Source organism: Oncorhynchus keta, unplaced genomic scaffold (genome assembly GCF_023373465.1).
Source record: "Oncorhynchus keta strain PuntledgeMale-10-30-2019 unplaced genomic scaffold, Oket_V2 Un_contig_16010_pilon_pilon, whole genome shotgun sequence".
Lineage (NCBI taxonomy): Eukaryota > Metazoa > Chordata > Actinopteri > Salmoniformes > Salmonidae > Oncorhynchus > Oncorhynchus keta.
In genome coordinates, this window is record NW_026279656.1 from 75,609 (window position 1) to 90,000 (window position 14,392).

A 14,392-nucleotide genomic window follows, 5' to 3' on the forward strand; every position below is an offset into this window, starting at 1 on the left:
TGTGTGTGTGTGTGTGTGTGTGTGTGTGTGTGTGTGTGTGTGTGCGTGCGTAACACTATGACTCCAGCCCTCCCAGGGTGAGCCTGTGATATTGGGATACCAGTCATGTGATCACTAGTAGTAGTAAGGACTGTTGCCTTGAGGGGTGACGACAAACCAAATGGAAGCTGGGAAGTTGTGATTCTGGTCATTGATTTGCGATTTCTTTCAGCAAATTGAATCCACTTTTAAAACGATTGTGATATTGAGTCTTGTAACAAACAGATGCAGAACTGTAAATCTCAAGCCCTGATAACATTTTTATTGATTTGGACGTAAAGAGGTAAAGTTACTCCCTGTTCTGTTAGTCTGTTGCAACCGGAATGAAAGAAATCATGTGGTAGTCTAGTTTTTTTTTAGCAGCGAGCTGAACGTTTTCTCCATTGAAATATTGAATGAAATACCCACCCGGATGCAGCTTCTCCAACACTAACACATCACTTCTGATGTACCGTGCTGATATTGCTCCACTGTGAATGGAACAAGAACCCCCAAAAATATGCTTCTCCAAATGTCTATCATGTGTAAACTCTTATACCCCTTTATGGGTTGTAGTTCTACAGCTGCTAACGAGGTGTTTAGGGATCCATAACAAATGACTCCATCCGTTAATGAGAACATAGAGATCTAATAGATGACTCCATAATAACCTCTTTCCTTATTAACTCCATAATGACCTCTTTCCTTATTAACTCCATAATGACCTCTTTCCTTATTAACTCCATAATAACCTCTTTCCTTATTAACTCCATAATGACCTCTTTCCTTATTAACTCCATAATGACCTCTTTCCTTATTAACTCCATAATAACCTCTTTCCTTATTAACTCCATAATAACCTCTTTCCTTATTAACTCCATAATAACCTCTTTCCTTATTAACTCCATAATAACCTCTTTCCTTATTAACTCCATAATGACCTCTTTCCTTATTAACTCCATAATAACCTCTTTCCTTATTAACTCCATAATAACCTCTTTCCTTATTAACTCCATAATGACCTCTTTCCTTATTAACTCCATAATAACCTCTTTCCTTATTAACTCCATAATAACCTCTTTCCTTAACTCCATAATAACTCTTTCCATAATGACCTCTTTCCTTATTAACTCCATAATAACCTCTTTCCTTATTAACTCCATAATAACCTCTTTCCTTATTAACTCCATAATGACCTCTTTCCTTATTAACTCCATAATAACCTCTTTCCTTATTAACTCCATAATGACCTCTTTCCTTATTAACTCTTTCCTTATTAACTCCATAATGACCTCTTTCTTATTAATTAACTCCATAATAACCTCTTTCCTTATTAACTCCATAATAACCTCTTTCCTTATTAACTCCATAATAACCTCTTTCCTTATTAACTCCATAATAACCTCTTTCCTTATTAACTCCATAATAACCTCTTTCCTTATTAACTCCATAATGACCTCTTTCCTTATTAACTCCATAATGACCTCTTTCCTTATTAACTCCATAATGACCTCTTTCCTTATTAACTCCATAATGACCTCTTTCCTTAACTCCACACACCTCCAGCGATATACACACACACACACACACAGTTGATGGGGGATAGGGTGGATTGTTGATAGTTGAGATAGAGGGTTTCTTCTCCACATCCATCGGTAGCACTGTGTGTGTGTGTGTGTGTGTGTGTGTGTGTGTGTGTGTGTGTGTGTGTGTGTGTGTGTGTAGACCAGTGTGTGTGTGTGTGTGTGTGTGTGTGTGTGTGACAGCTGAGTGTGTGTTTAACCAGTGTGTAACCACAGCCCAGCTCAGCCTCCTGACAGTGTGTGTGTAACCAGCCCAGCTGTTTCAGCCTGACAGGAGAGCTCAGGGTTTAAAGCCCAGACAGCTAGAGTCTTTTATCAGACATAACCAGAGTCCAGCTATAGAGCCTTCAAACAGTAACCAGAGCCCAGCTCAGGGTTTAACCAGCCTCCTGACAGCTAACCAGAGTCCAGCTCAGGGTTTAACCAGCCTCTGACAGCTAACCAGAGCCCAGCTCAGGGTTTAACCAGCCTCTGACAGCTAACCAGAGTCCAGCTCAGGGTTTAACCAGCCTTCAGACAGCTAACCACAGCCCAGCTCAGGGTTTAACCAGCCTCCTGACAGCTAACCAGAGCCCAGCTCAGGGTTTAACCAGCCTCTGACAGCTAACCACAGCCCAGCTCAGGGTTTAACCAGCTGACAGCTAACCAGAGCCCAGCTCAGGGTTTAACCAGCCTCCTGACAGCTAACCAGAGCCCAGCTCAGGGTTTAACCAGCCTCCTGACAGCTAACCACAGCCCAGCTCAGGGTTTAACCAGTCTTCTGACAGCTAACCACAGCCCAGCTCAGGATTAGCTCGGACCCTGGCCCAGCTCGGACCCTGGCCGTGGGTAGTGCATTAGAAAGGGAATAAGGTAGGACACAGACCATAGCAACATGACAGGAACACTGTATCTATGATGAGGCTGATGAGGCTACAAAGAGAGAGAGAGGAGTCTGATGAGGCTACAGAGAGAGAGAGAGGAGTCTGATGAGGCTATAGAGAGAGAAAGAGAGAGAGAGGAGTCTGATGAGGCTACCAGAGTCCAGAGAGAGAAGAGAGATGAGGCTATAGAGAGAGAGAGGAGTCTGATGAGGCTGATAGCTATAGAGAGAAAGAGAGAGAGCGGAGTCTGATGAGGCTATGACAGAGAGAAGAGAGGAGTCTGATGAGGCTACACAGAGAGAGAGAGGAGTCTGATGAGGCTATAGAGAGAGAAGAGAGAGAGCGGAGTCTGATAAGGCTGACAGAGAGAGAGGAGTCTGATGAGGCTATAGAGAGAGAAGAGAGAGAGATGAGGCTATAGAGAGAGAAAGAGAGAGAGGAGTCTGATGAGGCTATAGAGAGAGAAAGAGAGAGAGCGGAGTCTGATGAGGCTATAGAGAGAGAAAGAGAGAGAGCGGAGTCTGATGAGGCTATAGAGAGAGAGCGGAGTCTGATGAGGCTATAGAGAGAGAAAGAGAGAGAGAGGAGTCTGATGAGGCTATAGAGAGAGAAAGAGAGAGAGAGGAGTCTGATGAGGCTATAGAGAGAGAAAGAGAGAGAGAGGAGTCTGATGAGGCTATAGAGAGAGAAAGAGAGAGAGAGGAGTCTGATGAGGCTATAGAGAGAAAGAGAGAGAGGAGTCTGAGGCTATAGAGAGAGAAAGAGAGAGAGCGGAGTCTGATGAGGCTATAGAGAGAGAAAGAGAGAGAGAGGAGTCTGATGAGGCTATAGAGAGAGAAAGAGAGAGAGAGGAGTCTGATGAGGCTATAGAGAGAGAAAGAGAGAGAGAGGAGTCTGATGAGGCTATAGAGAGAGAAAGAGAGAGAGAGGAGTCTGATGAGGCTATAGAGAGAGAAAGAGAGAGAGAGGAGTCTGATGAGGCTATAGAGAGAAAGAGAGAGAGAGGAGTCTGATGAGGCTATAGAGAGAGAAAGAGAGAGAGAGGAGTCTGATGAGGCTATAGAGAGAGAAAGAGAGAGAGAGGAGTCTTTTATTTTTTTATTTTTTTTATTTCACCTTTATTTAACCAGGTAGGCTAGTTGAGAACAAGTTCTCATTTGCAACTGCGACCTGGCCAAGATAAAGCATAGCAGTGTGAACAGACAACACAGAGTTACACATGGAGTAAACAATTAATAAGTCAATAACACAGTAGAAAAAAAAGAGAGTCTATAAACATTGTGTGCAAAAGGCATGAGGAAGTAGGCGAATAATTACAATTTTGCAGATTAACACTGGAGTGATAAATGATCAGATGGTCATGTACAGGTAGAGATATTGGTGTGCAAAAGAGCAGAAAAGTAAATAAATATAAACAGTATGGGGATGAGGTAGGTAAAAATGGGTCGGCTATTTACCGACAGACTATGTACAGCTGCAGCGATCGGTTAGCTGCTCAGATAGCAGATGTTTGAAGTTGGTGAGGGAGATAAAAGTCTCCAACTTCAGCGAGAGACAGGAGTCTGATGTGACTACAGAGAGAGAGAGAGGAGTCTGATGAGGCCACAGAGAGAGAGAGAGGAGTCTGATGTGACTACAGAGAGAGAGAGAGGAGTCTGATGAGGCCACAGAGAGAGAGAGAGGAGTCTGATGAGACTACAGAGAGAGAGAGAGGAGTCTGATGAGGCCACAGAGAGAGAGAGAGGAGTCTGATGAGGCCACAGAGAGAGAGAGAGGAGTCTGATGAGGCCACAGAGAGAGAGAGGAGTCTGATGAGGCTACAGAGAGAGAGAGAGGAGTCTGATGAGGCCACAGAGAGAGAGAGAGGAGTCTGATGAGGCCACAGAGAGAGAGAGAGGAGTCTGATGAGGCCACAGAGAGAGAGAGAGGAGTCTGATGAGACTACAGAGAGAGAGAGGAGTCTGATGAGGCCACAGAGAGAGAGAGAGGAGTCTGATGAGGCCACAGAGAGAGAGAGAGGAGTCTGATGAGGCCACAGAGAGAGAGAGAGGAGTCTGATGAGGCCACAGAGTCTTGAGATACAGAGAGGAGTCTGATGAGGCCACAGAGAGAGAGAGAGGAGTCTGATGAGGCCACAGAGAGAGAGAGAGGAGTCTGATGTGAGTCTGATGAGGCCACAGAGAGAGAGAGAGGAGTCTGATGAGGCCACAGAGAGAGAGAGAGGAGTCTGATGAGGCCAGAGAGAGAGAGAGGAGTCTGATGAGGCCACAGAGAGAGAGAGAGGAGTCTGATGAGGCCACAGAGAGCGAGAGGAGTCTGATGAGGCCACAGAGAGAGAGAGAGGAGTCTGATGAGGCCACAGAGAGAGAGAGAGGAGTCTGAGTCTGTGACTACAGAGAGAGAGAGAGAGGAGTCTGATGTGACTACAGAGAGAGAGAGAGGAGTCTGATGAGGCCACAGAGAGAGAGAGAGGAGTCTGATGAGGCCACAGAGAGAGAGAGGAGTCTGATGAGGCCACAGAGAGAGCAGAGACAGAGAGAGGAGTCTGATGAGGCCACAGAGAGAGAGAGAGGAGTCTGATGAGACTACAGAGAGAGAGAGAGAGAGGAGTCTGATGTGACTACAGAGAGAGAGAGAGGAGTCTGATGAGACTACAGAGAGAGAGAGAGGAGTCTGATGAGGCCACAGAGAGAGAGAGAGAGGAGTCTGATGAGGCAACAGAGAGAGAGAGAGGAGTCTGATGTGACTACAGAGAGAGAGAGAGGAGTCTGATGAGGCCACAGAGAGAGAGAGAGGAGTCTGATGAGGCTACAGAGAGAGAGAGAGAGGAGTCTGATGTGACTACAGAGAGAGAGAGAGGAGTCTGATGAGGCCACAGAGAGAGAGAGAGGAGTCTGATGTGACTACAGAGAGAGAGAGAGGAGTCTGATGTGACTACAGAGAGAGAGAGAGGAGTCTGATGAGGCTACAGAGAGAGAGAGAGGAGTCTGATGTGACTACAGAGAGAGAGAGAGGAGTCTGATGAGGCCACAGAGAGAGAGAGAGGAGTCTGATGAGGCTACAGAGAGAGAGAGAGGAGTCTGATGTGACTACAGAGAGAGAGAGAGGAGTCTGATGTGACTACAGAGAGAGAGAGAGGAGTCTGATGAGGCCACAGAGAGAGAGAGAGGAGTCTGATGAGGCTACAGAGAGAGAGAGAGGAGTCTGATGTGACTACAGAGAGAGAGAGAGGAGTCTGATGAGGCCACAGAGAGAGAGAGAGGAGTCTGATGTGACTACAGAGAGAGAGAGAGGAGTCTGATGAGGCCACAGAGAGCGAGAGAGGAGTCTGATGAGGCCACAGAGAGCGAGAGGGTTCTGATGAGACTACAGAGAGAGAGGAGTCTGAGAGAGAAGATGGATGGATAAATAGATACAGCTTCTTCTGGGGTCCATGTGGGTCTCAGTCATCTCAAATTGCTACAATCCAATCAAATCCACATTCCCACCTCTGGTTAGCCAAATTTGGCTTAAAAAGCCAAACGTATCACAATATCTGCCAATTCATTTCCAGCAGTGTTTCCCCAGTATGTCTGTTGGGTGCCCACATTTGTCTATCATTCACTTTGTGTAGCCAGTTAGCGATCATGATAACTGTCTTCTGGGTGGACAGAAGACAAGAGGGCGGCAGAAGAAATGGCAGCCGTTATACCGGCACCCAACCAATTATGTGGGGAGTTGTTTGCGTTATTTGTAGGCGGTGTCAGAGGAAGGCCCTAAAAAGTGTCAAAGACTCCAGCCACCCCAGTCATAGACTGTTCTCTCTGCTACTGCATGGCAAGCGGTACCCGAGTGCCAAGTCTAGGACAAAAAGGCTTCTCAACAGCTTTTAAGACATAAGACTCCTGAAAAGGTCATCAAATGGCTACCCGGACTATTTGCATTGTGTCCCGCCACCTCCTACCCGCCAACGCCTCTTTTACGCTGCTGCTACTCTCTGTTTATCTATGCATAGTCACTTTAACTATACATTCATATACATATTACCTCAATTAGCCCGACTAACCCGTGCCCCTCCACATTGACTCTGTACCGGTACCCCCTGTATATAGCCTCCACATTGACTCTGTACCGCTTACCTGGCAGAAGTATATTATGATTATTTGTATCAATCAGGTGAGCTTTTGTTTCGCAAACTCTGTCATGAATTATGTAGAAGCCAAAACATGGCTAGACCAGCACATTCCTCTATCGCAAAATGTGCAATTTAAAGGGCTATAAGACAAAACATGTGATTTAAGCATTGACATGGAATCAGAACATTGACATGGAATCAGAACATTGACATGGAATCAGAACATTGACATGGAATCAGAACATTGACATGGAATCAGAACATTGACATGGAATCAGAACATTGACGTGGAATCAGAACATTGACGTGGAATCAGAACATTGACGTGGAATCAGAACATTGACGTGGAATCAGAACATTGACGTGGAATCAGAACATTGACGTGGAATCAGAACATTGACATGGAATCAGAACATTGACATGGAATCAGAACATTGACGTGGAATAAGAACATTGACATGGAATCAGAACATTGACATGGAATCAGAACATTGACATGGAATCAGAACATTGACATGGAATCAGAACATTGACATGGAATCAGAACATTGACGTGGAATAAGAACATTGACATGGAATAAGAACATTGACATGGAATCAGAACATTGACATGGAATCAGAACATTGACATGGAATCAGAACATTGATGGAATCAGAACATTGACATGGAATCAGAACATTGACATGGAATCAGAACATTGACATGGAATCAGAACATTGACGTGGAATCAGAACATTGACGTGGAATCAGAACATTGACGTGGAATCAGAACATTGACGTGGAATCAGAACATTGACGTGGAATCAGAACATTGACGTGGAATCAGAACATTGACATGGAATCAGAACATTGACGTGGAATCAGAACATTGACGTGGAATAAGAACATTGACGTGGAATAAGAACATTGACGTGGAATCAGAAGAACATTGACATGGAATAAGAACATTGACGTGGAATAAGAACATTGACATGGAATCAGAACATTGACGTGGAATAAGAACATTGACGTGGAATCAGAACATTGACGTGGAATCAGAACATTGACGTGGAATCAGAACATTGACGTGGAATCAGAACATTGACATGGAATAAGAACATTGACGTGGAATCAGAACATTGACATGGAATCAGAACATTGACGTGGAATCAGAACATTGACGTGGAATCAGAACATTGACGTGGAATCAGAACATTGACATGGGAACATGTTTGACGTGGAGAACTGACCTAGAACATGTTGTGTTTCCATTTCATATGTTCATTGTTTCTCTATAAATACATGTAACTATGAGAGTGAACCCTGAGAGAATGTTGTGTTTCATCAAGAACCTGACAAATAGAATGTTGTGTTTCATCAGAATGTTGTGGAGAAAACCTAGACATGTTGTGTTTCATCAGGTTGGAGAACCCTGAGAGACATGTTTATTTTAAAGTTGAGGACGTGGAAAATGTATCAGTTGGAGAACTGACCTAGACATGTTGTGTTTCATCAGGTTTCAGACATTTGTTTCATCAGGTAGTTCATCATGATAGACATGTTGTGTTTCATCAGGTTGGAGAACCCTGACCTAGATATGTTGTGTTTCATCAGGTTGGAGAACCCTGACCTAGACATGTTGTGTTTCATCAGGTTGGAGAACCCTGACCTAGACATGTTGTGTTTCATCAGGTTGGAGAACCCTGACCTAGACATGTTGTGTTTCATCAGGTTGGAGAACCCTGACCTAGACATGTTGTGTTTCATCAGGTTGGAGAACCCTGACCTAGACATGTTGTGTTTCATCAGGTTGGAGAACCCTGACCTAGACATGTTGTGTTTCATCAGGTTGGAGAACCCTGACCTAGACATGTTGTGTTTCATCAGGTTGGAGAACCCTGACCTAGACATGTTGTGTTTCATCAGGTTGGAGAACCCTGACCTAGACATGTTGTGTTTCATCAGGTTGGAGAACCCTGACCTAGACATGTTGTGTTTCATCAGGTTGGAGAACCCTGACCTAGACATGTTGTGTTTCATCAGGTTGGAGAACCCTGACCTAGACATGTTGTGTTTCATCAGGTTGGAGAACCCTGACCTAGACATGTTGTGTTTCATCAGGTTGGAGAACCCTGACCTAGACATGTTGTGTTTCATCAGGTTGGAGAACCCTGACCTAGACATGTTGTGTTTCATCAGGTTGGAGAACCCTGACCTAGACATGTTGTGTTTCATCAGGTTGGAGAACCCTGACCTAGACATGTTGTGTTTCATCAGGTTGGAGAACCCTGACCGAGACATGTTGTGTTTCATCAGGTTGGAGACCTGACCTAGACACCCTGACCCATGTTAGACATGTTGTGTTTCATCAGGTTGGAGAACCCTGACCGAGACATGTTGTGTTTCATCAGGTTGGAGAACCCTGACCTAGACATGTTGTGTTTCATCAGGTTGGAGAACCCTGACCTAGACATGTTGTGTTTCATCAGGTTGGAGAACCCTGACCTAGACATGTTGTGTTTCATCAGGTTGGAGAACCCTGACCTAGACATGTTGTGTTTCATCAGGTTGGAGAACCCAGGTTGACCATAGACATGTTGTGTTTCATCAGGTTGGAGAACCCTGACCTAGACATGTTGTGTTTCATCAGGTTGGAGAACCCTGACCTAGACATGTTGTGTTTCATCAGGTTTAGACATGTTGTGTTTCATCAGGTTGGAGAACCCTGACCGAGACATGTTGTGTTTCATCAGGTTGGAGAACCCTGACCTAGACATGTTGTGTTTCATCAGGTTGGAGAACCCTGACCTAGACATGTTGTGTTTCATCAGGTTGGAGAACCCTGACCTAGACATGTTGTGTGTATCTACTGATATGTAGGCTATGACATGTAAAATGTATGTTGTTCTGTTCTTTGAGCTGTTCTGGTCTGTTAATGTTCTGTATTATGTTTCATGTTCTATGTGGACCCCAGGAAGAGTAGCTGCTGCTATCGTAACAGCTAATTGGGACCCTCATAAAATACCTCCATCTGTCCATGATGAGGAATGGGTTACATCCCAAATAGAACCCTAGTCCCCTGCACACTGCACTAATTTTGACCAGGGCCCATTAGAGCTGGTCAAAAGCAATGCACTATACAGAGAACAGGGTACTATTTGGGATGCATCCCATGGAGGCCGGGTGAAGGTGAGAGTGCAGGCTTGATTTTGGGCAGATTTTTCGAGATGGTTGTTATCTTGCTATTCTTGTGTACAAGGACTCATTAACACAGAGGTCAATTAGAATCATCGTTTAGATTGAGATTCACCCCCCGTCCTCGTCCCCCCCCCCTCCCCCCACGTCCTTCTCCTTCCCACTCTTCATTTTCTCTCCTTCTGTTAAGCCTCCCTGTCTCAGGTGTTCTAGACCAAACCGTTGAATGAATACAGAACAGAAACTCTGCTTCAGGTATTACTGATTACAGGAAATGACTGTTAAAAAGGTGGCTCCCTTTTCTCTTCTGATATTTAACAGTGTTTTCTTCTGTTCAGTTTAGTGTTTTGTTTTCCTCTGCTTTAGCTATCTGGAAGGTTTGTATGATGAATAGAAAGTTATTTTAAAATAAATCTAATGTAAACACACTTCAATAGTGGTAAAATACATCTTCGGTTGAACGGGGTTCAGTGTTTCGACATCTGGGCAATCTGTTTTTTTATTCATATTTCTAACATATATCAGGTTCCTGCTACTTCGCTCTGTAAATATTTAAGTAGGACATGCATTGACTGCATTGACTGAGAACTGAGCTTCCCCCTCCACCAGCCATCCTTTACCGCACCTTACTGTGGGGTGTTAACTATGTTAACTGGCTTTGTATGGGGTTACGCTGGAGCCACAGAATGAGGAGATTTAGCTCTGTAATTGTAGAAGTGCAAACGATGCATTTGAAGGGGTGTGTGTGGGGGGTTCTATTCAGTCCATGTACAGTTGAAGTTTACATACAGAGTCATTAAAAACTCGTTTTTCAACCACTCCACAAATTTCTTGTTAACAGACTATAGTTTTGGCAGGTCGGTTAGGACATCTACTTTGTTTACAGACAGATTATTTCACTTATAATTCACTGTATCACAATTCCAGTGGGTCAGAAGTTCACATACACTAAGTTGACTGTGCCTTTAAACAGCTTGGAAAATTCCAGAAAAGAATGTCATGACTTTAGAAGATTCTGATAGGCTGATTGACATCATTTGAGTCAATTGGAGGTGTACCTGTGCATGTATTTCAAGGCCTACCTTCAAACTCAGTGCCTCTTTGCTTGACATCATGGGAAAATCAAAAGAAATCAGCCAAGACCTCAGAAAGATTGTAGACCTCCACCAAGTCTGGTTCATCCTTGGGAGCAATTTCCAAATGCCTGAATGTACCACGTTCATCTGTACAAGCAATAGTACGCAAGTATAAAAACCATGGGACCACGCAGCCATCATACTGCTCAGGAAGGAGACGCGTTCTGTCTCCTAGAGAGGAACATACTTTGGTGCGAAAAGTGCAAATCAACCCAGAACAACAGTAAAGGACCTTGTAAAGATGCTGGAGGAAACGTGTACAAAAGTATCTATAAAACGAGTCCTATATCAACATAACCTGAAAGGCCGCTCAGCAAGGAAGAAGTCACTGCTCCAAAACCTCCATTAAAAAAGCCAGACTACGGTTTGCAACTGCACATGGGGACAAAGATCATACTTTTTGGAGAAATGTCCTCTGGTCTGATGAAACAACAATAGAACTGTTTGGCCATAATGACCATCGTTATGGTTGGAGGAAAGAGGGGGAGGCTTGCAAGCCGAAGAACACCATCCCAACCGTGAAGCATGGGGGTGGCAGCATCATGTTGTGGGGGTGCTTTGCTGTAGGAGGGACTGGTGCGCTTCTCAAATTAGATGTCATCATGAGGCAGGACAATTATGTGGATATATTGAAGCAACATCTCAAGACATCAGTCAGGAAGTTAAAGCTTGGTCACAAATGGGTCTTCCAAATGGACAATGACCCCAAGCATACTTCCAAAATGGCTTTTATTTTTTATTTTTTTTATTTCACCTTTATTTAACCAGGTAGGCAAGTTGAGAACAAGTTCTCATTTACAATTGCGACCTGGCCAAGATAAAGCAAAGCAGTTCGACACATACAACGACACAGAGTTACACATGGAGTAAAACAAACACACAGTCAATAATACAGTATAAACAAGTCTATATACGATGTGAGCAAATGAGGTGAGATAAGGGAGGTAAAGGCAAAAAAGGTCATGGTGGCAAAGTAAATACAATATAGCAAGTAAAACACTGGAATGGTAGATTTACAATGGAAGAATGTGCAAAGTAGAAATAAAAATAATGGGGTGCAAAGGAGCAAAATAAATAAATTAATTAAATACAGTAGGGAAAGAGGTAGTTGTTTGGGCTAAATTATAGGTGGGCTATGTACAGGTGCAGTAATCTGTGAGCTGCTCTGACAGTTGGTGCTTAATAAAGCTAGTGAGGGAGATAAGTGTTTCCAGTTTCAGAGATTTTTGTAGTTCGTTCCAGTCATTGGCAGCAGAGAACTGGAAGGAGAGGCGGCCAAAGAAGGAATTGGTTTTGGGGGTGACTAGAGAGATATACCTGCTGGAGCGTGTGCTCAGGTGGGAGATGCTATGGTGACCAGCGAGCTGAGATAAGGGGGGACTTTACCAAGCAGGGTCTTGTAGATGACATGGAGCCAGTGGGTTTGGCGACGAGTATGAAGCGAGGGCCAGCCAACGAGAGCGTACAGGTCGCAATGGTGGGTAGTATATGGGGCTTTGGTGACAAAACGGATTGCACTGTGATAGACTGCATCCAATTTGTTGAGTAGGGTATTGGAGGCTATTTTGTAAATGACATCGCCAAAGTCGAGGATTGGTAGGATGGTCAGTTTTACAAGGGTATGTTTGGCTGCATGAGTGAAGGATGCTTTGTTGCGAAATAGGAAGCCAATTCTAGATTTAACTTTGGATTGGAGATGTTTGATATGGGTCTGGAAGGAGAGTTTACAGTCTAACCAGACACCTAAGTATTTGTAGTCCACATATTCTAAGTCAGAGCCGTCCAGAGTAGTGATGTTGGACAGGCGGGTAGGTGCAGGGAGCGATCGGTTGAAGAGCATGCATTTAATTTTACTTGTATTTAAGAGCAATTGGAGGCCACGGATGGAGAGTTGTATGGCATTGAAGCTCGTCTGGAGGGTTGTTAACACAGTGTCCAAAGAAGGGCCAGAAGTATACAGAATGGTGTCGTCTGCGTAGAGGTGGATCAGAGACTCACCAGCAGCAAGAGCGACCTCATTGATGTATACAGAGAAGAGAGTCGGTCCAAGAATTGAACCCTGTGGCACCCCCATAGAGACTGCCAGAGGTCCGGACAGCAGACCCTCCGATTTGACACACTGAACTCTATCAGAGAAGTAGTTGGTGAACCAGGCTTAAGGACAACAAAGTCAAGGTATTGGAGTGGCCATCACAAAGCCCTGACCTCAATCCTATTGAAAATGTGTGGGCAGAACTGAAAAAGCTTGTGCGAACGAGGAGGCCAGCTCTGTCAGGAGGAATGGGCCAAAATTGGCCCAACTTATTGTGAGAAGCTTGTGGAAGGCCACCCGAAACATTTGACATTTGATTAAACCATTTCAAGGCAATGCTACCAAATACTAATTAAGTGCATGTAAACTTCTGACCCACTGGGAATGTGATGACATAAATAAAAGCAGAAATAAATCATTCTCTCTACTATTATTCTGACATTTCACATTCTTAAAATAAAGTGGTGATCCTAACTGACTTAAAACAGGGGATTTTTTACTAGGATTAAATGTCAGGAATGATGAAAAACTGAGTTTAAATGTATTTGGCTATGTAAACCTCCGACTTCAACTGAATATGTCTAAATGTCTTCCTCTGCCTTTCTGCTTACTTGTCTGTTTCTGGTCTGTGTCTGTGTCTGGGTCTGGGTCTGTGTCTGTGTCTGGGTCTGGGTCTGGGTCTGTGTCTGGGTCTGTGTCTGGGTCTGTGTCTGGTCTGTGTCTGGGTCTGGTCTGTGTCTGGGTCTGGGTCTGTGTCTGGTCTGTGTCTGGGTCTGTGTCTGGGTCTGTGTCTGGGTCTGTGTCTGGGTCTGTGTCTGTGTCTGTGTCTGTGTCTGGTCTGTGTCTGGTCTGTGTCTGGTCTGTGTCTGTGTCTGGGTCTGTCTGGTCTGTGTCTGGGTCTGGTCTGGGTCTGGATCTGGGTCTGTTTGGTCTGGGTCTGGGTCTGGGTCTGGGTCTGGGTCTGTGTCTGGGTCTGTGTCTGTGTCTGGTCTGTGTCTGTGTCTGTGTCTGGGTCTGTGTCTGGGTCTGTGTCTGTGACTGTGTCTGGGTCCGGGTCTGGGTCTGGGTCTGGGTCTGGGTCATTCGTCTGACTCCCAACCAACTCAACCCCAGACCACTGGATGGGAGTCATTCATCTGACTCTCTAAACCTCCGACTTCAACTGAATATGTCTAAATCTCTTCCTCTGCCTTTCTGCTTACTTGTCTGTTTCTGGTCTGTGTCTGTGTCTGGGTCTGGGTCTGGGTCTGTGTCTGTGTCTGGGTCTGGGTCTGGGTCTGTGTCTGTGTCTGGGTCTGGTCTGTGTCTGTGTCTGTCTGGTCTGTGTCTGTGTCTGTGTCTGTGTCTGTGTCTGTGTCTGGTCTGGTCTGTGTCTGTGTCTGGTCTGTGTCTGTGTCTGGTCTGTGTCTGTGTCTGGGTCTGGTCTGTCTGGTCTGGGTCTGGTCTGGGTCTGGGTCTGGGTCTGTGTCTG

At 44.7% G+C, this 14,392-nt stretch overlaps 1 protein-coding gene and 1 long non-coding RNA gene across 4 annotated transcripts in view; one reads left to right on the forward strand and one right to left on the reverse strand.

Moving 5' to 3' along the window:
• LOC118379382 (collagen alpha-1(XIV) chain-like) overlaps window positions 1-14,392 on the forward strand; it is a 208,860-nt gene that overhangs the window by 25,194 nt on the left and 169,274 nt on the right. The window lies entirely within an intron of this gene.
• Window positions 685-1,602, reverse strand: LOC127919215 (uncharacterized). 2 transcript variants are annotated; one of them, XR_008102191.1, is made up of 4 exons: window positions 1,422-1,602; window positions 1,161-1,268; window positions 906-959; window positions 685-797 (listed from the first exon to the last, which is right to left on the reverse strand). It is a non-coding gene; the product is annotated as an uncharacterized LOC127919215 (long non-coding RNA). The 2 variants fall into 2 exon arrangements; XR_008102192.1 differs by having other exon boundaries at window positions 686-716.